Source organism: Equus caballus, chromosome 24 (assembly GCF_041296265.1).
Source record: "Equus caballus isolate H_3958 breed thoroughbred chromosome 24, TB-T2T, whole genome shotgun sequence".
NCBI lineage: Eukaryota > Metazoa > Chordata > Mammalia > Perissodactyla > Equidae > Equus > Equus caballus.
In genome coordinates, this window is record NC_091707.1 from 27,539,457 (window position 1) to 27,565,399 (window position 25,943).

Sequence of the window (25,943 nt, forward strand, 5' to 3'; positions counted from 1 at the left end):
TGATTGTGCCCTAAAAAGCTGTGGTCTTAGAAGCACTTGGGAGTGTTATTTTTTTCTGTTACTTTTGTCCTATGGCTGTGAAAGGACTTTATTCCACTAGAGAATTCAGTGGAGGTCTCTTTTGCTCAAATGAGAGGAAGGAGCCCATCACATTCTCAGATGAATGTCCTAAGTATGAGAGAAGGCACAAGGCCTACTTCTCTGAATTTCAGTGAGGACAGGGTTCACATGGAGCACAAGTTCTCCAGAACTCCAAATAGACCTGGGAGGAGAGTGGACCAATAAATACTGAGCATACGACGGAACAGACTTGGTTTTGCTGCCGAAACAGCCCCCTGAAATCACAATGACTTAAAGTCTATGCACGTCTGAGGGACTCTCCCTAGGAACGTGCTCCTCCATGTAATGACTCAGTATTTCATTTCAGTATCAACATGCACTTCCACAATTGCCACAGTAGGGGAAGAGGGAAAGAGAAAGGTTGTGCACTGGCAATTAAGTGCTTCCCCAAGAAATGACACCCATCACTTCTGCTCACATGGCCAAGCAGTCATGTGTCCACTCCTAACTCCAAGGAGATGAGAAGTACAAGCCTCCCCTGCATTCAGGAGGGAAGGAGAACTTGATGTTGGTGAACACTCGGAAGGTCGACCACATTCTGCCACACCCAGTGAGCTGGCACATGTCTTCTTCTTTCGTATTCACTACTTAAATATTCCTTTCCCTTGGACTACCTGGCATATATCAAAGACTTACGGGGTAGTGTTAAGGAAGGAAGACCAGATAGTTTTACAGCCCTTTTGAGTTCACAGATGACATTTTTGAAAAAGAAGAGAAGCCAGGGAAACCCAGTTAACTCTGAGTACTCTTCCCTTGGAGCCATCAGACTCTAACTCTGGGAAAGAGTGTGGGTTAAAGGAGCCATGGCCTGATTTCAGTAATACATCTAAGATGGAACAACTCACTTTGAATTGCCCAGGACTGTCATGCTTTGCGTGAAAGTCTCCTGGAAGCATGCTCTTCTGCCTTCATTCCTCCCCTTGTTACCAGACATGATTCAAATTTCCTCTAAGCCCTGTGACTTTTCCAGAAAGCAGCTCTCCCAGCAGCAGAGAGAGAGGAAAAAAAACTTTCCCTTATTATTCTTCCAATAATGAATTCCTGCTCTGAGTGGGCCGTGTCCATGTGTTTTCAGTCAAGTGCTGATGGCAGCCTTGCTGGGGGACATTTCCAAGAGGCTGTGGACATGACAGATGAGGGCTCATATTAACAAGAGCTGCTCTCGCTTTTCCTTCCAGTTCAGGCTCCCGAGTCCTGAAATCAGAAAGGGAAATGATTCACGAGATCTTGTCGCCGAACAAACATGGCTGCCACACCTCTTTGCTCCTTTTAACTAGTAAAACGTCATGGTTTTAAAGCTTCCCTCTGAGGGATTTGTAGAACTGGATCTTAGTAACTTAAAAAGGACTTTGCTTTCTCAGACCAAACCAGTTCTTTGTAGATCCCAAGACCTTCTTTCTTCAGGACTCAAAAATAGTCTTTGCCTACACTGACATCATAAGAACAAAGGGAGAAATTTGGTCACACCATTTTCTGCCTAAAACCTAGTCTCAAGGACACAAGATGCTTCCAAGTAAGCAGTGGTGGTAGGCCACGTTTGCCTAGGGAACCAGCTTACTCATTCACCTTGAAGCAAATGTCTTTAGATAATAATTCAGTTTCAACTTACCTACATGGAACTTGTAGAAACAGTTATAGCTGGGTTCTTTTGATTGAGAAAAATCACTTACCTCTGGTAAAAGGGAACAGGTGTCATTAAGGATACAGGTGGCCTAGAACTGGAAAGCCTTGAGGAGACAGAGGCAGCCCTGGGGATTCAGTACCTTGGAGTCTCTGCTTCTCTCTGCATTTCTACCTGAAGCTTTTCTCTCTCCCAGCAGACGCGCCCTACAGACTGTGTACTTCTGCTTACTCAGAACTTCAGCTTGCATGTGGCTCATCCTGGTCTCTTGAGCTCCTCTCTACACCGCAGCCTTTCAACTTCAGTTCCCATTGGCCTTTTCCCTTGGTATTTCCTAGTTAAAATTCCTAAGAGACAATCTCACTGGCTCAGCCTCATCTTATTGTTTTGTCTCAGATAATATCATTGGTCACTAGCCAGCTAGTCAGTTGCGGACTGAGGCAGAGGAGGTGAAAGCATGGCTGCCTAAGCAGCAGCAGATGTGGGCAAGGCAACTTCCATGAGAGGGCTGCGAGAGGGTGAGGCAATGATGACTCCAGTGCACTGTTTGTGCCCTTAACTGGATTGCTACAAGGACACTCACTCTCTCTTGCTGCTTCTTCCCTTGTTGTCACTGTAGACTGATCTCTCCTGTCACAGCCTAGTCCTCCATTACTGCTCATCCCCTGACCCCTGACTCCAGTATCCTGCTTCTCTCCTTGTTGAAGTGCCCAATCACAGAGGTATAGGACAAGTGAGTGGGAAGGAAGAGCTCTTAAAATTTATTTGATAATATAAGGAAGATTGGGAAAGGTGTGGTATGGAAGGAGGAATGGAAGTAAAATCCTTTCTAAGCTAAAGAAAATCCCGTTTCCACCATGGGACCAGAGCACCTTTCCTCTTTCGCTTAATCTTTGGAGCACTTTCCCTTTCCCTGAAATCAGGCATCAGTAGAAGCAAGAGAAACTTCCACTGGGGAAGCTTGACTGAGCCCTGAAGGAAGATATTCTAGCTCCACTAATCCCAAGACCTTCTTCTGACCCCCGTGAGGATCCATAGTCCCCATCCCAGACCCTCCCCTTTGTCCAGCCAGCCTCCTGGAGTCCTGGTCCTAGATCCCTGAATAAGAAGTCCAAAACTGTTTACTTTCAAACTAAGATTTAGAGCACAAGTTCTGTTCGGCTACGGTCTTTGCCAATCGTGTTCTCTCGAGATGCCCAAAGCTCTTCATTGGCAGTTTTCACAATCTTCATGATATTTTTGGAGGACTGGTCATGTGTGCTGTTATGGTATTTCAACTGAGTCAGAGAAACTGCTTTATCTGAATTCACACGTCAACTAGAGGGCCGGGGAAAAATTGGATCGTGATAGTGGCTTTGCCTTTTGTTCATTAGAGACTGTTGCCTTTATACCTCATCAAGTGGTTAAAAGGCCAATCCAAACCGTCTCCATTCAAATGTCAGTATTTCCACGTTCTTTTCAGTGCACATGAGGCTAGAAGTGAATTAGAAGCAAACCTAAACAACTCTATTTCCCTGCCCTTTCCTGAGTTCTGAGTTTGTCAGTGTTGATTAAATCATTGGTCAAACCTTATCCTGTGACTGACACTTTTATCTACTGACTAAAATCGCAAAGTTTCCCTAGGAGCCTATTATGGCAGACAAGGTAGTTCTGATGGTGTTTCTCAACCTGCCGCTGTGGGATTCTAGAGCCAGTTCCTCTGGATCATTTCCAGATCTCTGCTTATTCCATTTAGAATCTGAGGTTGAAGTCTGTTACCATTGGCTGTCCCCTAGGATCTGAGAACTCATCGGGGGTTTGTCCAGCGTCTCCAACACCATCATCCCAACTCTACAGTCATCGCCACTCTAACAGCTTGAAAGTGATGCAAAGATGGAGCAGAAGCCAGTTTGGATTTATCCCAGTTCTCTAGGCCCCTCTGGGGTTAATCAGCAACCACCTATCTTCGTGTTAATAACATAAGCTTCTCTCACTAGAACACCTGGAGGAAACCCATAGGAAGGCTTAGGATGAAGCCAATTTTGCAGTAATTATTCTGACCATCACTCGTTTTAGCTGGGCTTAGACTCTCCAGACAAAACCAGCTTGCCGAGCCTAACCAAGCAGCTGGATGGATCTGCAGTTCTCAGTGTTCCTTAAGCTGTCATGGGCCTTGCTAATACTTTCCATGCCCACATCTCAGCTCAAAGTCTCCTTCTACTGTGAACTTCAGGCAACACCTCCCTATTTTAGGTACACGGGGTTTAGTGAAATGTCCTGAGTGCATCTCACTGGTGGAATTCTTTAGTGGCATCTTCCCAGCCCTTTCCCTGCCCTCCCAGCCCATCCTGATGGTGGTATTCACACTTCTGGAGAAATAATAGACCTTCTTAATGGGGATTGCTCACCACTTTTCCTAGTAACTAACCCAAATGGCCTTGGGTGTTAGGTGATTGCCTCTGCAGGGTGAAAGGGCCAGGGTCTGGGAAAGTGGACAGGGTGGATGGGGTACACATGGAAAACAGTTCCTTGCTGTATTCGTCTGCAAAGGCTGCCATAACAGAACACCACAGAATGGCTTAAACAACAGAAATTTATTTTCTCATAGTTCTGGAGGCTGGAAGTCCAAGATCAAGGTGCCAGCAGGTTTGGTTTTCCTTGAGACTTCCGTCCTTGGCTTGCAGGCGAACACCTTCTTACTGGGTCCTCACATGACCTTTCCTTTGTGTGTGCTGCTAGTGTCTCTTCCTCTTCTTATAAGGATCCTAGTCTTACTGGATTAGAGTCCTGCTCTTATGACCTCATGTAACCTTAATTACCTCCTTTTAAAGGCCCTGTCTCCAAATACAGTCATATTGGGGCTTAGGGCTTCAACCTATGAATTTGGGGGGGGACACAGTTCAGTCCCTAACACCTGCCATAACTCTGTTTCCTTCAATAGATCCTTTCCCATCCTCTGATGCCGCCCTTCTAATCCTGAGTGGGAGAGAAGTAGATACTGGTCAAGAAATGGCAGGTGTGACTCTGTGCAGTCTGTTTGAAAATAGCTCCGCTAGGGAGGGAGGGTGACTGAGGTAGACAGAGTGAAAAGAGAGATGGATGGATACATGAAGGGATGGTTGGATGGATAGACAGATGGATGAATACATGACTTAGGTAGTACATTGACAGCACCAGGACAGACATTACGTTCTATTTCTTTGAAGTTGTGGCTTTTTACAGTACAGGGGCTGCAAATTCAAATGTCATGCTAGACAGCTAACAGAGTCCTAAAAGGAGGCCAGGTACAATAATAGGGAGTAGTGGGGACTGTGACAAAATGGAAAAAGAACACCCTGCCTAAAGGGGCAGCATGTGCTCAGCTCCAGCCAATTGTTACTTTGTGGGATGCCCACCTAATGTTGCCAGAACTTCTGACTTTTTAAGGGAAGCCAGAATCTGGATTTTCAGATGAAATCTTTCTTTAAATAAATCTTTAAATTATGGCAACTAATGCAAAAATTATAAAATACTGTGTGGGTCAAATAAACACATTTACAGTCTGAAATGAATCCTGGATGCTGCCAGATTTCTACTCTTAGAATACTAGAAAGGTGTCTGTAATGTCATCATGTGAGGAGGTGGGTGTTCAGGAGCTCGGGCTCATGAGTACACTGCCTGGGTTCATGTTCCAATCTACCACCTACTAGCATTGTAATCTTGGGCAAGTCACCCAGGTAACTCACAGTGCTGTAAAGATGAAATTAGTTAATCCATGTAGTGCCCAGAACAATGCTTACTGCCTAGTAAGAAAGCAATAACTGAGCCAGAATTATTAGGCAGCATCTCTAAACCTTGTGGTTTCCTCATCTGTAAAATGGGGGCAACACTTGCCTTTCCTAGCCCCCAAGGGATTGTTGTGGGAGTAAAAGAAGAATATACGTGAAAGGGCTTGCCAAGAGGGGCTTGCGCGTTGCTGAGAAATATAGCATGCGTTGCTCACGTTACTGTGCCTAACAAGGAGGCTCAGCCTTCCCAGAGCAGGGCTGGGAATCCCTGGGAGGAGGAGGTCAGCAGTAATTAGAAATGGTCCTGTGTCCTTCTAAGGGTCATTTGGCCATTTTGGTGTCTTAGAATTTGGTGAGTTTTGCTTTCTTATTATGAAATTTTAAAACATTCAGAAAAGTAGCAAAAATAGTATAATGAGCACCCAAGTACCCTTGTCTAGATTTAGTCATTGTTAGCATTTGCCGTATGCGCTTCATCTTGGTGAGTATTCCTGGCAGAGATACAATCAAGGAGATGCCAATGATTGAGGCCTACCCGTACCGAGCAGGAGCCGAGAGCCTGCACTACCTCAGGAAGTCCTTATTTTTGCAAGAAAGCAAGACCCAGTCAGCTGTAGATGGTTGGTTCTTTTGGGATAGGACCCCAAAGAAGGGATTTTGGGCAAGATAGTTTGTTTTAGATGATACCTTCGTACCACCTTAAAGAAAGTGATATAAACTGGGACACAGATTGTTTTATTATTTATAAGATTTTCATTTATTGCTTTTTAAGGTTTTTTTGCAAAGAGAATGTATTCATGTATTACTCATGTAATTGAAAACTAAACATTTCTAAAGAGACTTTCCTGTAGAAATGTCTCTGGCATAAAAAATTCAGGAGTTGAAACTGCGGTGGATCTGTGAGAAGCCCAGTCAAATCACGGTGATGAAAAGAAACGGTGGTCGCTGAAAATGAAAGGTTTTAGGAGCAGAAACACTCAGACTGAAAGGAAGTATATGCCAATTATAAAGGGCTCTTTCTGTGAAAGCGTTTAAAAGAGTCTCTAAGACATATTGCCCCATTTCTCAGCAGTAGCCATTACTGCATGTAAATGCGAAGGCTTCTCCCTGGAAAGGATGTCTTACAACGTGAAAGCAACTAAACTTTGCTTTAAAATTCTATTATTCAGACCCTTCATTAATTTAAGCTGACATTCCTCCTCAATTGGGGCAAATCATCAAAGCTTTATTGTATTGAGAACCTTGAATTCAGCAACAAAGAGTGTGGGCTTTGGAAGGAAGGGAGGGCGGAGAGCTCCTGAGAGCAATGAAGGGGGGGGAGGGGAGGGGAGGAGGCGGCGGGAAGGAGGGGGAAGGGGAAAGCCTGGAGTACTGAGAGGCAAAAGGGAGAGGGGAGGAGTTAGGCCAGCAGAGATAAAATGTGGGGGTACAGTAGACGGAGAGGGGCTTCGAGGGGCCCTCTGCCGCAAAGCTGCCCCTTGAGCCTCCGTTGATCAACATGGTAGAAGCAAAACCAGCCTGCAACTTTGCCCTCACCGCACAGTACCTGGCAGGAAGTCAGCCCCCACCCCTCCCCACTCCCCCCACCCCCCGCCCCGTGCCCCCTCCACTAGCCGAGCCTGGCCCAGTTGCACCTCCACCCCAGGCCATCAGCAGGGCTCCCTCTTCCTTTCTGGTGTGATTTACTGCAGGACGATGATGTGGGATGTGCTAGGTGGAATGTATTGGGTTCATTGTTGAGGCAAAGGCAAGGAAGGGGCTTTTGAAATGTGAGGACCTGGTCCACAAACCTGTGCTGAGCATCTACGACTATGCTAGAATAAAATAAAATTTGTAATACGAACTTTAAAGCCTAAAGGAAAACTGGGTTTTTCAATGTGTAACTTTAATAAATAAAATACCAATTTGGAAAACCAAAATGTGTGCCTGGTAGTCCTTTCTCTGCACTGAAACAGTCCTCAAGGACACGAGAAAGTCGTGTGGACGCTGTGGAGCAGACAGCTCCTGGTGTCCAGCAATCCATCCGAGACCAAGCCAGGGGTAGCTACAGGACTTCAGTCCCCAGCCCACCACCTTCCAGCTCTGTGCCCTCAAAGAACCCCTGTGACCTCCCTGAGTCACAAGTTCCCAATGTGTAAAATGGGGATAGAAGTCATCTGCCTAGTCTTCATCCAAAGGGGCCCATGAGGGTGACCGTGTGGAGAAACCGGTGATTTTCCAAACTTCCCCAGCAGCCTGAACCTGGGTTACTGCGTTGACCCGCCCTCCAGTTGAAGACGAATCAGATTGTGCTACTCCTCTGCTCAGAACTCTGAAGTAACTTGTTTACATTCACACTGAAAGCAAAGACCCCCCTCCCTCCTGGAAAGCCTGACATGCTCAGCTGCACCTGCTCTCCCACCTCTCAGTGCTCACCTGCTGCTGCCACCCCGGTCTCTGTGCTGTTCCTCCTGTCACCAGGCACCTTCCCCTCAGGGCCTTTGCCCTTCTGAACCTTTGCTGGAATGCTAGCTGACACCCTCACCGCCTTCCCCCAGATATTGGCATGACTCCCTCACCTCTACGTTTTTGCTAAAATGTTACCTTCTCCATGAGACCTACCCTGTTTAAATTGCAGCCCACTCTCCTTACCCCCATCCTGCTCGACTTTTACTTTCCCAAAGCACGCATCACCATCCAGCATAATAAACAGATCATTACGTTTACCGTTCATTGTGCATCTTCCTGGCTACCGTGGAAGCTCTAGGGCAGGCGTCTCTGACTGGTTCACTGAGGGTCCTAAGCACCTAGAGCAGTGTCGGGCACATTCGAAGGCACTCCCTAAGTTGGATCTTAAAGGTCCAGGGCATAAAGCTGATCTAAGAAGGGCTTCTCCAGTTGAAGGGGATATGAGCTCAAAAATCTCTCCCACCATCCCTGCAGGCTCTCCATGGAATAACTCTTGCTCCAATGAGCAAGTTAGAAAACTGCTGACATTTGTTCTCATACATAAAACCAGTTTTGAAGCTATAATGTGCTGTGTAATATCAGGTCCAGGGGCCTGGCACAAGGGTTCTCACGCACAGCATGTGCCCATTTGGTAGAGATGGCAGGAGAAGGTGGGGAGCAAAGATCTCAGGATGGAGCCTTGCTGTCATTCAGGTCTCCATTCAGCCATGACCACTCAGCAAAGCCTACTCTCTCTTTGTTCCACACAACATGACTGTAATGATTTCAGGCTGGACAACATTTATAAGTGTGTTTGTTGAGCAGCTACTATATGGTGGGCAGTGTCCGTGCCCAGATCACTACATAAGTGACCTCATGAAACTGTCAGCCTTTTAACTGTGGTCTCTCCAAGACCTCATACCAGGCCTGGAACAATCAATGCTCACTTATTTCCCTAATAACCCTCTGAATCAGGTACCATTAACCCCATCTTACAAATACAGGACCAAGGTTCGGGTTTAGGTAGCTTGGTTACTGTTGTACAACAAGTGAGTGGCAGAGCAAGCTCCAGTCACTCTGGTTCTGAGAGAAAATGCAGGTTAGACCATCCCTCCGGGGGTCCCTCAAGCAGATCTGTCTCCTGGCCACACCAGGAGTCAAGGGGAAGGGTGTTTTTTTCTCCTGTCTTTCTCTTCTCCACCTGGGCTCACTTCCTCCCTGAGTGCAGTTGGCTCACCTGGAGGGGCCTCCTGCCATCTTGTGATTAATGGGCCTGCCTTTCCCACCCTCCCTGGCTGGGTAACCCCAGAGTTAGCAGTGGTTCATCCTGAATCATAAATCATGTTCTGAAAGGCATCGCAACTTTGTGCTCATAATCTCCCTAGAATTTAAATTCTTTGTGAAGGTGGTTTGCTTATGAGTGAGTGATGGATTCATCAAGTCTCTCCCTTTAAGAAGAATCTGGCCGATATTTGCTGGGTTCCCCTTGCCTCCTCCGCAAAGACAACCCTAGATAGTCCATTTAATGTAGCTAAAATTGTCCCAAGGCCCCCACACTCAGTTTCCACTCTGGCCATACTAAGGAAAAGCTCTAGTCATGTTGTCTCTTTACATAAACAGAAATCACTTATAACTAGCACGTTCACTGTGCTCTCTCTATACCCACTCTTAGCTGGGATCTTCTTCCTTAGCTACTGCTGAAGTGTAGCCTGCCAGCTATTTACACTGTATAGGGACAAAGCAACTTAATATATGTCCAGACCTATTTTATGGAAGCTGAGAGGTGGCCTCTGAATCTCTAGTTTCCAGAACTCCAGCCCTGGGAGAAAGCATCTGTAGAAAATTCTGGTTTGATGCCAGATTAAATTTTCTTTTGGAAACTTTTGAGTTTATTTCAGAGTTGCCCTTAGAGGCAATGATGAACTATAGGTGCCAGGCAGGTTTTCATTTTCTGGGTGCTTTTTATTTCATCTAGAACCAGTAGTGGCCTTTAGAATCTGCTTCTCCCTCTCAGAGACTCTTTTTGGAGGTTTCATGTCCAAACCTTTAGGTTGGAGAAGCTCAGGGTTGAGTTGAATGGCAGAAATGACTGAGTCCACCAGTATTGCTCTATTAGTAAAAGGCGGGAGCGGTTCTTCAGTTGTGTGGGACTGTTCTGTCTATGGGAGGACATTTCTCCCTCTTGCCTCATCCACAGGATGCCAAGTAACCCTAAGAACCAGAAGTGCCTGTAGCCTGTATTCCAAACACTCGTGGTTGAAAAGTCCCAGTGACAGCAGCTCTGAAAGATGATGAAGCAGGGGCAGGAGTTCTGCATTGGTGAGGGGGTCAGTCTACCCCCAGGGGTACCCCTTCCCAGTGGAAGTTACTTCCCACCCTTGTTGCCAACAATGACCTTTGTCTGCCTTCAAGTCTGGTCTTGATGAGTACTATTTTAATCTCTGATTTCTCTCATATAAAACTGTGGGCAGTGGGAAGGAGAGGAGGAAATCTCAGAAGGGTCCTGTTCCCTGGAATGACTTTCTCAAGTTAATGATTGAGAGAGTTTACTAGATGCAAGTTCCCAAGCCCAGCAATCAGAGTCTGGGATAGAAGAGAGAGAAACAAACAGATCCACCAGGACCCGAATATTGGGCTGCAACGTTGTCCCCACCTGCCGCCTGCATCAGTCCTGACTTGCTCGTAGATCCCTGAGTACTACTCCTCTGCTGCCCCACAAGGTACGGCTGGTTCTCTCTCATTTCTGGAAATATCAACATTCTCTGCAAGGTGCATGCCCAGAGTCAGGATCTTCTCATAGGGCAGGGATTCTGTAACTTCCCAGAGCCTGGAAGAGCATGACTGACTATCAAGAACCATCCAGAGAGGCTGTCAGATGAATCACTGTGTCTGTTCTTATTCTGCTCCTTGTTTCTCCTGGGCATGATTAACCACACACGCCAACGCCCCAGCCTACGGGCCGTCGATTCCAGCCCTGCATCCCGCCCACCCGTCTTGCTGGGGCAGTGCTCTGTGCAGCTCTCAGCACATCCTGTTTGTTCAGTCCCCTTTGTCTCCCTCTGGAGCAACAGGGAGAGAGGATTCCTCTGATTCCCTTGGCTTTGGGCTTTGAAATCAGATCCTGGCACACCTGATTACACTCAATAGCTGGAAATGGTAAGGATGTCCGATGGGCAGAGGGCTCTTGTTTAAAGCTCTGCACACCAGGAAGGCAGGGGCTGGGTCTCCTCCTCAGGACTGCACTGGAGGGGGCAGGATGCTCTGGCAGGAAAAGCAAACAGTGAACTGAAGGGAAATTCACTTGAAAAAGAACTGGGAGCGCCGTCCGTCCAGCAGTTTGTGAGCCGACCCTGAGGACACAGAGTGGGGCTTAGACTCACCCCTTGCCTTGCACTTCCCCGATTGGGAAGCTTTGAGTTCCAGGAACCATCTGCCTGAGGGCCAGGAGCGCCAAACCTCTCGGTCCTGCTTTTTATGTAGAAGTGTTGCCTCTGAGACCTTGGCAAAGGGAATAAAAACGTAGCAACTTACTGGCCACCGCAGTGGGAGCCCAGTGGGCACTGGAACATTAAAGGGCAGCTCCCGTGCTTCCAAGGCCCCTCAGTCTCCACACACTGTGAGCTTTCCAGCAGAGGGGCCACCCTAATGCACTAGTCCAGTGGCTTGAGAAGTTAGGAAAATTTCATAACTACAAAAAGTTATAAAGAGCATCCTTGCACCCATCCTGGCTTAAGAAATGAAATGGTACTGATGGCAGGTAAAGCCTCCATTGTCCCCCCCTGAACCCATCCTCTTCCTTGCCTCTCCAGCGACAACCTCTCAGTCATTCTGGGCATTTGCTGTACATTCCAGTGAGGTTGTGGCCTTCTTTGGGGCAATTGCTTAACCTTTCTGAGCCTCACGGTCTTCATCTGTATAAAAGGGCTATTGACAGGATTAAAGGAAATGATTTATGATAAATATTTGGCTGTTGTTCTCAAGAAAAGGCCAAAGTCAGCAGAAGGAATTGGGTCAAATGTAAGACCCTTCCCAGCCTGGCCCTGACTTGCCCTGACAGCCTGCTCTCCTCTCTGCAGCCCTCTCCAGCCTTCCAAATGCCCCGCTCCCCAGATGCACCACCTGTTTCCATGCCTTTGGGCCATTGCGGATACTGCGCTTACATACTTGAAATGCTCGTCCTCTGTCTCAGTCTTCCTTCAACTCTGGGCTCAGATGTCACCAACTCTGGGAGGCCTTTCCCGTCACCCCAGGAAGTAACTCCGGGCGTTCCTGTGGCTCTCTGCCTTTGTCTGAGCACTTGCAGTGTGGCCATGACTTTCCCAGTGTGCCTGCCCTGCTCTCTCACTGAGCTGCAAATGCAGCAAGGACAGGGACGGGGTCTCCTCTGGCCACTCTAGCCAGTAGCCTAGCCCACTGCCTGCTGGCACATGGCAGGCCCATGTTGAGTGAGTGAATGAGGGAGTGCATGAATAAACGACAGCTCAGTCATCGGACTCACAGCATTCTGCCCAGTTAACAGGGAAGTCCCCATGTCCCCAGTTCTCCTTAGAGACATTTTTCTCTTCTAAGTCCCAAAACGTCTTTGTTCTGGAAGCACAAAACTGAAAGCTCTCTCTAGATTCCTCAAATAAAAGTTGGAGCAAATAGAATGGGAGAATGAACTTTCTTCCTCTATAACTTCAACAAACAACAGTTTCAAAGAGAACCCTGGATGGGTTTTACTCAGACCTTGAACATCTTTTTCTAGGTGTCTTGCCATTGTGTTCTTTTTCTTCTTGCAGCCAGTAGAAATTCTTAAAGACATGGAAATGTACAAACTCATTAATGCTGCCTGGAAAATCTGCTTTACCACCACAGAGACAAATATTGGGAAAGATCACTCTGGCTATTAAGGCGTTCTCACCCACACCCATTGTTCTCTGCTAAAATGTTTGGTTGCCACTGTACAGACTCAGCTTTAGTCATGGAATTTTAGAGGATGTGTCTCAGAAGTGGGATCAAGAGCAAGCCTGACAGTAATCTGCACCAGAAGCCAATTCAGTCCCCAAGCACTTACAACGGGCACACGGGTCGGCCCAGGAAGGAAATGTGAAGTGAGAGTGAGAGCAGGGATTGGGTTGTGTGTACACAGGACAGAAGTCGATTTTTTTTTTACGTTTCTAACTTTTATCATGATTTATTATAATTTTTAGGTGAATGTCACATAACATAAAACATTTTAAAGAGAACAATTCAGTAGCAATTAGTACATTCACAGTGTTGTGCAACCACCACTTCTATCTAGCTCTAAAACATTTTCATCACCCCAAAAGGAAACCCCATCCCCATTAGGCAGTGCTCTCCAAATCCCTTTCCTCTCAGCTCCTGGAAGCCACCAATCTGCATTCTGTCTCTATGGATGTACCTGTTCCGGAGTTGACACAGATAGAATCATATGGTATGTGGCCTTTTGTCTGGCCTCTTTCCCTAACATAATGTTTTGAGGTTCATCCACATGGTATCATGGATTATTCCTTTTATTGCTGAGTAATACTCCATTGTATGGATACACCACATTTTGTTTATCCATTCACCCATTGATGGACATTTGAGCTCTTTCCACCTTTTAGCTTTTGTGAATAATGCTGCTATGATCGTGTGTGTACAGATATTTATTTGAGTGGCTGTTTTCAGTTCTTGCGGGTATATACCTAGCAGTAGAATTGCTGGGTCATGTGGTAATTCTATGTTAACTTTCTGAGGAACTGCGGTCCTGTTTTCCTGATAGCTGAACTGTTTTACATTTCCGCTAGCAATGTACGAGCACAGTGTAGATCTTATCCTTCCGGGATTCACACTCTAATGTGGTCTGAGGACTCTCCAGGTCTCAAGGGCTATGTTCTGTGCACACAGAACTCACAGTCTATGGGTGAAGATGCAAATTCTTCACAGGGATAGGGAAGAAAGTGGAGCCCTCAGTACAAGTTGAAGGATGGTCCAGAGCAGAATGGACTTCACCTGTCTCCTTGCCACCCATCCTTGGCTAAGCAAGGAACAGACTTGAGAATTTCCTTGTCTGCCACGTCTTATATTCCCTTCTTTCTGGTCCATCTTCATTACTACCTGTTCTCAAGACTATTGGGTCACAGTGGCTTTTCCAGTAAACATGCGGGACTCTGTAAGGACGTGAGCCGGTATTTAGAGCTCCCACATTTGTGAAAGCTGAACTCTACACATGCCACTCATCAACATGTGCGAGCCAGAAATAGGAGGAACATCTTTAAAGAGAAAGCTACAAAAGCGAAGTTATTAATAGTAGCTGTGGGGGAGAAAGGCAAGGCCATCAGCAGAGCCCGCTGAATTAGACTCCTCAGAGGGAAAGGGCACAGAATTGGGTTTTTCTTGAAACCGCTTAGAAGGAGCTGAGGCCTATGTTAAATCTGTATATAAGTATTATTTGATTGGAAGAATAAAAAATACTGTTGTATTGTAATCTTTCTTTCCTTACAGTCTTGTAGCTCAAGTGTCAGCAACTTTGGGGGGAAAGTCTTCCTGAAAAAGGCCTGGGTGCCCCTGGGACAAGGTCCTTTCTATTAGACATGGATCTTTATGGCTAAACAAGGGGCTGAAAGAGGAAACAGGGAAGGGAGGAGCCTCAGGGGAGCAGGGCCCTGAGAAGGGAGCCAGGCCGAGGAGGCCTTTGAGAAAAGAGAGGAGTCGAGTCTCCTGGATGTTCCATGTGGGTGTGGGCCCCCCGGAGGATGGCGAGGAGAAGAGGAGAAGGGGAAAGGTTTGAGCACTGTGAGAATTCATGCTTCCTGTGGGGCTTGGCAGGAAGGAGACTCACCATACCATTTGGAAATAGGTCTTCACAGCACACTCATACGCCTTCAGGGGCACAATGGGCTTTGAAATCCCAGTGTATCTGGCTAAGAACAGGAGGCCCCAGGACACAGCTCTGATTTGAGCCCTGCCGTTGAACACAGGGGAGTCTCGGCTTTCCGCAGGGCAGGAGGAGCTGGTCTTCACCACCTGCCAGGACATAAAGAATGAACAGCCAGATTATATTCTGATAATCTTTTGACCCCATTCCCTTTTTGGGGCCAAGTGGAGAACCTGTGACATCAGCATGGAGAGGAGTGACCTTCCTCACCAGCCACAAGTGAGAGCTCTCGTCTTGACTTTTTAGTCATAATCCAATGGGACATTTGTCAGGATCAGTGGGTATGGTGGGCTGAATGGTGGCCCCCCAAAAGATATGTGCACGTCCTAATCCCTAGACCCTGTGAACGTGACCTTCTTTGGAAAAGGACCTTTGCAGATGTAACTAAGCTAAGGATCTTGAGATGCGATCTTCCTGGATTACCCAGGTGGACTCTGAATCCAATGACAAGTATCTTATAAGAGACACAAGAGAAAGAGGCCCAGAGACGTGGAGGCAGAGACTGGAGTTCTGCAGCCCCCGCCAAGGAATCCCAAGAGCCACCAGAGACTGGAAGAGCCGAGGAAGGGTTATCCCTGAGAGCTTTTGGGGGAGCTTGGCCCTGCCGGCACCTTGATTTTGGACTCCTCCAGAACTGATAGAATATATTTCTGCCGTTTTAAGCCACCAGGTTTGTGATGATTTCTTGCAGCAGCCCCAGGAAATGAATACAGAGGGTTTGCATGGAGAGGTGACGTGACCGGAGAGCGAGAGAATCCGGAGGTCTAGAAAACCCAGTTCAGGGCCTGGGTTTGCTGCTGGTGTCTGAGGGCAACTTTGTTACCCTTGTGCTGCGAGTCTGTTTCCTCTCGTGTTCCTCATGTGTTTGCTCCTCATGGTTGAGAGCGAGGCTCACGGCTCACTCGAGGATGCTACTCAGGATCAGAGGAGGTCAGATCAGACCCTCACACCTATATGAAATAGTGGTAATAGTAATGACCACACTCTATAGACCGTTTAACACATGCTGGATAATTTACATTCGTTATCTTATTTGATCTTCAAAATAATCCTACAAGGGGACTATTCTCATGCCCATCTTACAGATGAGCAAGCTGAGGCTCTGAGAGGGCATGTAGCCTGTTCAAGGTCATTCAGTGAATGATGATGGAGCCAGACCTCAAGCCCAGGTCTACCTACGCTTGATCCGCAGCAGTACCAGAGACTCAAGCTCCACAGAAACAGTCGGTCCAGTGTCCTGCGGCGCCCCACAGCACCTGGCTGGCTGATGAGAAAGGATTTGTTTATTTTCTGAATATTAGCACCACTGGCGCTACAGTTTGAGTGATGGATTGATTGAGATTAAGGTTGCTTCAAGGACCTCATTAGACCCTGCCAACAGCAGACGGATGGTAAAACATTCACATTCAGGGGAAAATCTTGTCAGAACTGATACTGATCAAGCTCCTCTCAGGCCCAAGGCTCCGAGCCCTTCTCCCCTCTCCACCACGCTGGGGGAAGAGATGAAACGCCTAACCAAGTGGCCTTTCCTATGTGAGAAGCTGGGCAGTCCACAAACATCCGGGCATAACTCACTCGCCCAGGCGGGACTGAGAAGAGAGGAAACTGGCTGGAGAGAGAAGCTCTGGAAAGGTCCTGTCTGGCACTGGTTCGTGTGTGGGGCCCTCTCTTTGTCAGGATGGACTCGGGCACGCTCTAAGTGCAGGGAGTCTCTGTGGTTTCACAGGGTCGCGGTCAGAGTTTTGGGGGATCTAGGCTGATCCCCGTCTTGCTGCCGCTTAGACTGCGGTGCAGCTAACATGGCAGCCTCTTCCCAGTCCCTCCGGCATGCCGTGTGGGAAGGAGTGCAGGAGCAGGGAGCCCGACCAAGGGCCTGCAGGTTTCCTCCCACGCAGACTTCTGTGCAAGATAAAGTCAGGCAAGGCTGGGCCACAGGACAACAGCATAATAAATTCCCCTCCGGCCTCCTCCCGGCTCATTGTTCTGTTGCAGGAGTTGTTTTGAGTACGATCAAAAGGAAGGAAGAGCACTGGGCTATCAGGCTGGGGGAGAAGGATGCTCTCCTCGCCACTGCTGTTGCCCTTGGCCACCCTGATTTTAAATATGAGGAAACCAAGGGCAACGTGCAGCCTAACCCCAGCTGCTGAGGCCCAGCGGCCACGCCGAGGCCCCGCCGAACCTCTGGGGACACAGCAACCTGTCCAGAGCCACTGACAGCAGCCCTGGTCACACAGGTCTTGTCCTTCCACCGAGGCCAGGGGGCTGGGAGGCCCGAGCACAGGGTCAGCGGTGGTGTGGGGCAGGAGCCGCAAATGTCCCCTGCTTTACCCCTTGGGCTGAGAACTGAGGCCCGAGGCCACAACTGTTGGAAATAATAGGCCGTAAAAGGATCCTCCTGAGTTTGGCTGGCCTAGAGCCTACCACTTAAGGCAGTGAGTGGCCCAAGATCTCGGGAAACGGAGTCAACTTCAGGACTGGTGGCCTTGCTAAACTGAGCCCAGCGTCAGGCCTGGGTGCGGGGCGGTGTGCCCCATGGTCCCCAGCACTGGATTCCTGCAGGGAACTAGAGCAGAAAGCATGGCTTCCTTCAGCCCCGACTTCAGAGGCCGAAGGGCAGAGTGAGGGTTCCTCCTGACACACTCGCAGGCTCAGAGGGTCCTTGGCTCTCTCGGATGCCTACCCTGCCTGACAGCCAGAGTCTGATTTACCAGGTGCCGGCTGCAACGGCCCAGTCACCTTTGTCTGGGCTAGAAGCCATGTCTGAGCCATCAAAGGAGCCTGGATGGGGGAGGACGTCAATGTGCTTCCTCAACCAGAAAGGTGGTTTGAGTTCGGCCAGAGCAGCCCAAGCAAAGAGCAGAAGCCTGTCAATTGAAAGCTGGGGCTGCTGGGAGGTCACCCCACAGCAAAATGAGAGCCATTATCAGTCTCATCCCAGCCCCAAGGAGGGAGAGCCTTTGAAGCCACAGACAGGCTGAACAGAACTTTCCACCTGAGAGACGCTGGAGCTGGGAGGTCAGGCTGCACGCAGCCCCCACAAAAATGGATCAAAGCCTGCTGCAGAGGGAGGGGCCCACAGCTGCAGCCCCGCTCCCCTCATGGGGCCTCCAGGGCTTTCTGAAGGCAAGTGGGCTGCCTTTGCAGGGGCCTGTGGGAAAACCCAGCGCAGATGCCCTGGGCAGCCAAACCCCTGGGGACTGCTGGGAGAGGGAGAATAAACCCCTCAGTGGTCCTGAAAAGAGAGGGAGGGAATTAAACACACAGAAAATGCTGAGACCACCCACCTGAGGAGCGCCTACCTTTCGGAAACAAATAACTCCAGGCTTCCCAGGCGCACTTCTAAGAGAACAGACAGACTGAGCACAGCACTTGGGGCTGCATGCGGGCGGGGGGGGTGGGGGGGGAGTGGGGGGGGTGGATTTGTGGAAATGTGGGAAGCCTGGCCCTTCTAAGCATCGGAAGCTTAATTTAAAGTGTGTTGGCCCCTGTGGTGCCTATTCAAGTGTTTGCTTACATCCCCTCTCCTCCCTGTCCACCCAAGAAACAGCAAGAAGCCCGGTTCAGGCAGGGACAGAGTCCTCTGTGGATGCCTTCAGTGTGCTTCTCTCAGACTGGACAGCTGTAGCTGCCAGGGAACATTCTAGGGGCCTCTTCCAGGCTGGATCCGGGGGATGAGGGCACCTGTGAGGAGGCCCTGCCTTGGATGCTGTGTTGGACCTGCCTGGACTGGGCCCTCTGGGACAGCCTCGGCCCACCCTGCCTGGCCAGGTCCTCTTCCCTTCTGCCAGAAGCTGGCCTTTGGAGGCTGGGCACTTCATGGAGCCCACAGTGTGGTCTTTCCTGAAGTGGGTGCAACAAAGCTAAGCCACCTCCACTGTGCTCTCCTTCTCAAAACAATGGGAAGGTTCTGTTCTTCTCCTTCTCGGGAATGGGTTTGGAGGGAGGGTGGAGGGGGATAGTAATGTGGAGGCCTTGGAGGTATTCGGGTGGAGGAGGGGGTGTAGGGAGGAAGTGGGCTGCTCAGGAGCACCGGGGGAACCTGAGATGAGAAAGTTTCAGAGCCGCGGGTTTAACCAGCTGGCATTCTTTCCAAGACGGATGAAGAAGAACCAGACAGAGGGCCTCAGGGAGGAGAAGCAGAACTGAGGATAGAGGCATCTCCTCTGTCTCCGCTCCGGAGGTGGGATCCTAAAGAGGGAGCCTGCTAGGAACTGCTGAGCTCCCACCCACGACTCACTGGGAGATTTATACCTTTTTATTGCTTCACCCAATGAGATGGCTAGGATTATCTCCATTTTAGAGGACACAAAACAGTGATTCTGAGGGGTGACTGAGGCTCTCTGAGGACACACATGGAACTGTTGAGCTGGAACTCCACCCTCAGGTGGCCTGCTTTCAAAGTTCATAACCTTCCCCACTCTTTCCAGTCCTGCCCTGCCTCTCAGGGCTAGGCATATGTTAGTAGATGTTCCATAAATATTTGTTAAATTGAACTGAACTGAGCAGCTGAATGCATGCAGGCCTCTTCACCCTGACCAAGAGGAGTCCTTTGAGGGTCCATTTATGGAAAGAAATTCTCTGAGGCATCAAATAAAACCCTGCTCTGAGGTGCAAGGAGGCTGTTTTTGAGATTAATACCTCATAAAGTTTACACGGACCCCCAAAAAGAAAAACAGAAGGGACCTAGAACAGTAAAAAAGCAGAGTAGGTAGATAATAAAACTTCCCAGCGTTATCTTTCATCCAGGAAGCACAAAGCATTCACAGGCTCTAATTACATCTTCATCTCCATGGCCCTCTCTAAAGTCGGCAGACACACGGTAACAGTAACCCTCCTTGTAGGCATGCGCAGAGTTGGGTACCAAAAGCTTTAGCAGGTCTCCCCAAGGCAAACAGAGCAACAGAGCTGGAAGTGGGAGCATAGCCTCTTTCCCCAAACCCGTGTTGGATGCTACCTCCAGCTCTGTTTCTTGACTCAGCAAATGAAACCAAGTTCTTCTTTGAGAGGTTTGGGGGCAAGGGGCAGACTGATGGGGGCAGAGCCGAGGAATTAGGCCTCACTTGGGCCTGCATACAGTATAAATCCCGCTTTGCTTGCCTATATGCATGTCCTTTAATTCAGGCACATGTTCATTTGCATACGTTGCTGGGTGCCCACAGTCACAAGGGCACAGAGGCCTGGGCTGGGCTACTCACTTTAGGTAGTGCCACACCAGACCATGAGACCTCTGGTGATGAAGGCTGCAAAACAGTGTCTGGGCTGACGCCCATCCATGATGGTCTGGGAGGATATGCTCCTGGTGGACATAGGGGATATTGAGGCTCAGACAGCTGGAGATGGGAAAAGGGACTTCATTGCAAAGGAATTACCCTTTTTTTGTCAGTTCACATCCCACCATGTCACTTGGCTTTGATAATATAATAATAATAATTGCACATGGCCTGTCAATGGTTCTCCTTTGCCAAATAGCATTAGGCACAAATTCCCTCACTAGACCCTGAAGCCCCTTCATAGTGTGACTCCAGCTGGGACCCCAGTCTTCTTTATTGCTCCTCTCCTAATTTCTGTGCAGCGATTCTCAATCTGTGGGCTACAGACCTGTGTGGGGCCATGGAGGTTCAGCAGGAGGTCCCTAACTCTGTATACCACACCAAGTAGGGGCAGCAGCCTGAGTCAGTAGTGTGTAAAATTAAGGCTAATTTGAAAGCTGTTTGCCATTGTGTGTTTTCTTGAGAACTGAAGTTCAACAACTATTATGAAAAGAGGCCCTCATTGTGGTAGTGGTTTTCAAACTGGGATCCAAGGAACCCCTCAGAGAGTCCCTGAAGTATAGCCAGGGGGAGGGTCAAGATGGAACCAGGGCAGATGGGACCACCCTCCACACACACACACACCCCCCCCTAACTCCTCCCCTCCCCTTGCAACCAGGGCAACTCTGCTTTTATCACTTTTGCACACTGGGCTCTCTAATAAGATTTTATTTGAAGAAAGGACTCTGCTGGGGAGGAAAGTGGAGCAGAGTTTACAAGCAATGGCTGAGCGTAAGTACACATACTTCTAGCCAGCCCCTTGCCGGTGTCCAATGGAGCACAGTGAGAAGTCTGCCCAGCCCCGGTTGTGCATACCGTGAATAAACTGTGGTGTGTGCATGATGCAATGGAAGGCATTCCATCTGCCCAGACCCACACAGTAAGCACCCTGGGTTTGTCAGTTTCTTAGATGCATTAAGTCCATCTGGCTGTAAGAAATTTAAAAAAAAGAACTTTTACATTAGCCGGTCCTATTGTCAACGCAAAGACGGTGTCCCTTTGCATGTGTAGTGCAACATTTACTGCTGTCGGGGAGGGGTGGTGAGTCTTGGATGTGCCAGCTCTTCTTGTGCGCCAACATTCCCGGGGAAGAGTGGTCTTTCGGGGCCCATTTTCATCTCCTTTAGTTTCCACCCGAATTAGTCTTTGCTCATTTGGCTGGTGCCTCCCACCCAGGCCTACAGAGGACACAGTTTGCCCTCAGGCAGCCTGGGCTTAGAATAAATGGGAGTAATAACAGGCGGCAATGCAGGACCCCGAGATAGGACTTCCGGAAATTCTTCGGCTGGCCCCCATCCTCCCAGCCTGGTTTCAGACAGGGTAACATCCCTCGTCAACCAGAACAGCGCTCGTGAGTGTGTGAAACTCAAGCGGGAGATTGGAAGGGATGCCTTTGTCCCTGGTTTTCATTCTGCCATCCACACATACTTTTAAAGAGCCACCTCCCCAACACACAGGCTCAGGGTAAATGCTATAAAATGGATGGTAAACCTCTCTGCTACATGAATGCCCCGTTAGAGGCAAATGAGAAACAATGGCAAGCAGACCCAGGCCTGTCATGGCTATGACTGAGCCAGTTGGAATGTGGCTCTGTGTGTGTGTGTGTGTGTGTGTGTGTGTGTGTGTGTGTGCGTATACATGGGAATATAAACATACTTGGCTCTGAGTTTCTGTGTGCTGGGGGTATGCTGAGGGGGCAAAAAGTTCTGTGTGTGTCCGAGACAGTGACAGGGAGCACCCACACACCTCGATGCTCAAATTTGTAGATATAGGGGAATCAAGGGGAAGTTTTGAGAATGGGAGAGTGTCTGTGCATAAGCACGTATCTCTGCTCACGTGTGTTGGGGGAAACTGAGGGGAAATTTTGTGTTTGGGGGTGTGCACATGCATGGTGGGTGTGCGTGTATTCAAGTGTGCAGAGGGGAAGCTGAGAGAGAGTTTTGAGAGTCTGTGAAAATTCTCAGTTAGAAAAAAATCTGGCAACTCCCCACACCGCAGGTTGGTACGCATTCACGGCTTGTGAAGTTCATTTCCTGTGCTAGTTACCAGCCCTTGTTTACACAGGACACAAAACACGATCTGAAACAAAGCTGTAGGTATCAGAGGTGAGCTGAGGGAGAGTGTATTTCGAGAGGGTAGGAAAGGAGAGAGGGAGGGGTCGCTGTTCTGTGTCTTTTGAAGGACCAATGAAATCAATTTTCAGTATTCATCCACAATCCTCACCCTTCCATGCCTGGGAGGGAGAGAAGGTAGAGCTCTAATTTTAAAAGTCTGTCCTCTTTCATTGCTCTGAAGACATTTTGGCACCCAGTCTGCTCAGCCAATAGCAGCTGGACATTCTCGTGTGTTTCTGCGGTTTTGAACTTGTCTGGCTGGCTCCACTCTGAGCTTTAGGGTGCGAGCCCAGCCCCAGGAAGTGTTTATGGGCTTTCTCACTCGGCTTTCTTCTGGCTTGCCTTTGTTTGGTGGCACAGATGGGGAGAGCTTGACTTAAGCCCTGTGTTCTTTGTGTGAGGGCCCCAGATCACACACAGTCCGCGCACTGGCAGCCACAGAGAAGTTGGGGATTTGGGCCCAGCACCACCACAGCATGCATGTGGGCAGACGCTTATGAACCCCTCAATCTGGAGAGAAACTGCAGTCTACAAACAAACTCCTTGGCGTGTGCCCTTCTCAGAGTCTGTCTTGCCAGTGTGTTCATCCATGTGGCACCCAGCTCATAATAAACGCTCAGTGGCTGCCAATTAACCATGGTGCATTCCATTCCATTCAAGGGCCGCGAAGCCATTACCAGAGCTAACGTCGCTCTTCAGCACAGCTCAGGTCCTTGCTAGATCAGGAGTCTGAACGCCCTCACAAGTTCCCCTACACCTGTTTGAGAGTCATGAGCCTTTGCTTTTCCTTTAGTCTGGACTCAAGGAAGCAGTAGCAAAAATCTCCTGGCTGTTGGGTTCCATGGAGCAGAGAGCCTGACTGAACCTATCAGGAAACCAATTCTAGACAAAACAGAACTTTGAGGATTACACCCGCAGCCCTAGGTGCTGGTGGAAGAAAAGAGTACCAATCAATATGCTGGGAGGCTCCCTGGAAGGGAGAAGCCAGAGAAGCCATCCATTGTCCCCTATCAGGCCAAGGTCGAAGGCCTGCTCAAGGCTATTTCTGAGCACAGAGTCCCTTTGATGGTGGGACACAAAGATGCTGATGGGGTCATTTCCCAGGCTTTGCCCTGGTCCAGTGCAGGACTTCAGTTGTTTATGGTGATAGGAGTTTGCTTGATACTCTCATACCTATACCCTGCTCATACCTATACCCTGCTCAGCTGGAGTCCCTCCTTCATCCTCAGGCAATTCACAGCCTCGTCACTTGGAGACCACTGAACAATAGCAGAGTTCTGAAGATTGAGACCCATGACTCCTCAGTGAAGTCTGAAACTCCTTTGAGGCACTATCTAAAGTTCAAGGAGAAGCTTGCTAAAGAAAAGGGACCAGGGAACAACAGTGGAGATGGAGAGAGTGAAGGAGGGACCGTTACCCTTTATAGGAACTCTTGGCTTCTATTCACTGGGGACCTTTACACAGAGTTCATATTTCATGCAAGCTAGTGTGGCACTCTGTTGATCTGTTATTTTGTTCATAGCCCAACATAACCACCTTCCAGAGTGTTGCAGGTCACTGTGACTGCAGCCCCAGGGGAGGTCCTTCTTGGCTGGAAGGGTCTCCACCTGGAGCCCGGGCCTGGCCCTGAAGGAAATAGGCTCCTGTGGGAAGAGGCCTGGACTTGCCCATGCTGCTCCAAGGCAGCAGCTTTCTTGGTGTCATCCGTTTGCCTGCCAAGACTAGTCTCTGGGAGGATGCTGATTTCTCAGGCTTCCCTGCCTGTCCCCACAAGGATGCCAGCAATTAGTTAGCCCCCAACAGCTTGGAAGGGGGCCTGATTGCATTTCCAGCCAGCAGCATTTGCACCAGAGGTTCTTTGCTCAGGTTTCCTTACAAACAGGTTTGCTTTTAGGGAAGGGTGGGGTTCTCCTCCCTCGTCCTCCCCAAGCACCGCATGCCCCTCCATTGCTGTGCCTGTGAGGCAGTCATAATCCTCCCCTTCCTTCGTCTTCCCCTGCTAGCTTGGAAGTTCCTGAAGCCCAAGGGCTGTCTTAGAGGCACTAGAGAGTTGGGGGTAGCCTGGGGTCCTGATGGAGTGACGGTTGCCCTGGGCCCAGAAGGCCTGGGCTGAGTACCCCCACTGGGCCTTGGATAAAGGTGCTTTTCAAGGGAGGTATGTGGTCTGGCCTATCTGATTCTCATCCCCATCACTCAGCGCTACATTTCTTTACCTAAAAAAAGGAGACATACCACCCTGAGCCCATCACTGGATTGTTTGGACAACCATACATGAAAAGGCTTTGTAAAATGGCCAGTGCAGCACACATGAGGGAGTGGTATTATGTTAAAGCCCCCCAACTCCCTTCATTACCAACGTCTGATGGACAGAGATCTTTCTGGGATTCAGAGGCCCTGTTCTTCCTAACTGTGGTGTTTCCTATGTGACCTTCAGTGAGTTGCTTTGTCGCAGTGACTCTGTTTCTTCATCTGTGAAATGGGAGTGTAGGGTTGTCAGAGCGAGTACTTTGAACCCTTGACTGACCAGCATCATTTTGGCATTGTTCTTTATTGCCATGGGTTACATGAGCATAAAGACACTTTCCTGAAGAATGATCTTTAGAAGGAACCTAAATCGTGGGATGATGTGGGAACTGAGCGGATCCTAAGCCTATCCTTTGTTGTCATGTAAGTGGAATGCCTGCCCAATAGTTCTCCAGCTGAAGGATCAGCACACTTTTACGATAAAGGGGCACATAATAAATATTTTTGGCTTTGCAGGCCTTAGAGTCTCAGCCACACCTCCTAAAGCAGCCAGAGACAATACATAAACAAATGGTTGTGGCCATGTTCCAACAGAACTTTTATTTAGGAAATCAGGCTGCAGGCCCGATTTGGCCTGTGGGCTGTGGTTTGCTCACCTCTGATTCAGCTCATAATAGGTGCCCAGCAAAAACGTGAGAAAATCATTTGTTGAAGGTAAGTGAGTAGAGACCTCTCTGCTCATCCAGATCCTTGATTTTAGCTGTTTACACAGACCCAGGTTCTGCGTTCCTGCCACAGGGTCAGAGCGCCAAGACCCTCACCTCCTTTTCACTCCCCTCCCCCAGATTTGAGAGATCACAGGCTCATTCAAACCCACTCGCTTAATGGAGAGCAGAGTTTTTGTGCCTTCCAGGATCTGTCCCCACCCTCTCCCTGCCCAGGGCCTTTCCCCTCCATCCCGTTTGTGGGACACACAATTTGTAATCTCCTTAAAACCAAAGAAGCGAGGTCTCTGATTCATGTAGATTACAATCAGCTGCAACCTATTAATGGCCCAGAGCCCAAGACAGATTTTAGGAAACAAAAACACTGGACCAAATTAGACTGAACTGGCCTCTGTCTCCAGGGGAGGGAGGTAGGGTAGGAGGCTGGGGGTGAGGGGAGTGGCCATGTGGTTTTCATTAATTTGGATTCTCTTCCTGAAGCTAATTCACCCAACACAAAGCATGTGTAGCGCCCTGGAAGCAGCCAGCCTTGGGGCTGGGCTCTCCTTGGTGAAAGCCCCCGGTCCTGATGGGGGGCTGGAGCTGGTTGTGTGTCTGTAATTAACAGGTTTCAAAGTGGTTATTTTGGAAAAGAGAATTTCAGTGGCGCGTTAAAAGCCTTTCATCAGCCATCAGCCAGCATCCCGAGGCCTTCGGCAGGGCCCTGGCCACTTAC

General features: G+C 48.9%; 1 protein-coding gene and 1 long non-coding RNA gene across 11 annotated transcripts in view; one reads left to right on the forward strand and one right to left on the reverse strand.

The window, feature by feature from the left end:
• Window positions 1-25,943, forward strand: part of RAD51B (RAD51 paralog B) — a 672,310-nt gene that overhangs the window by 555,175 nt on the left and 91,192 nt on the right. The gene's annotated exons all lie outside the window — the stretch shown is intronic.
• On the reverse strand, window positions 1,041-1,993 carry LOC138920606 (uncharacterized). The gene is made up of 2 exons (XR_011432064.1): window positions 1,791-1,993; window positions 1,041-1,314 (listed from the first exon to the last, which is right to left on the reverse strand). It is a non-coding gene; the product is annotated as an uncharacterized lncRNA (long non-coding RNA).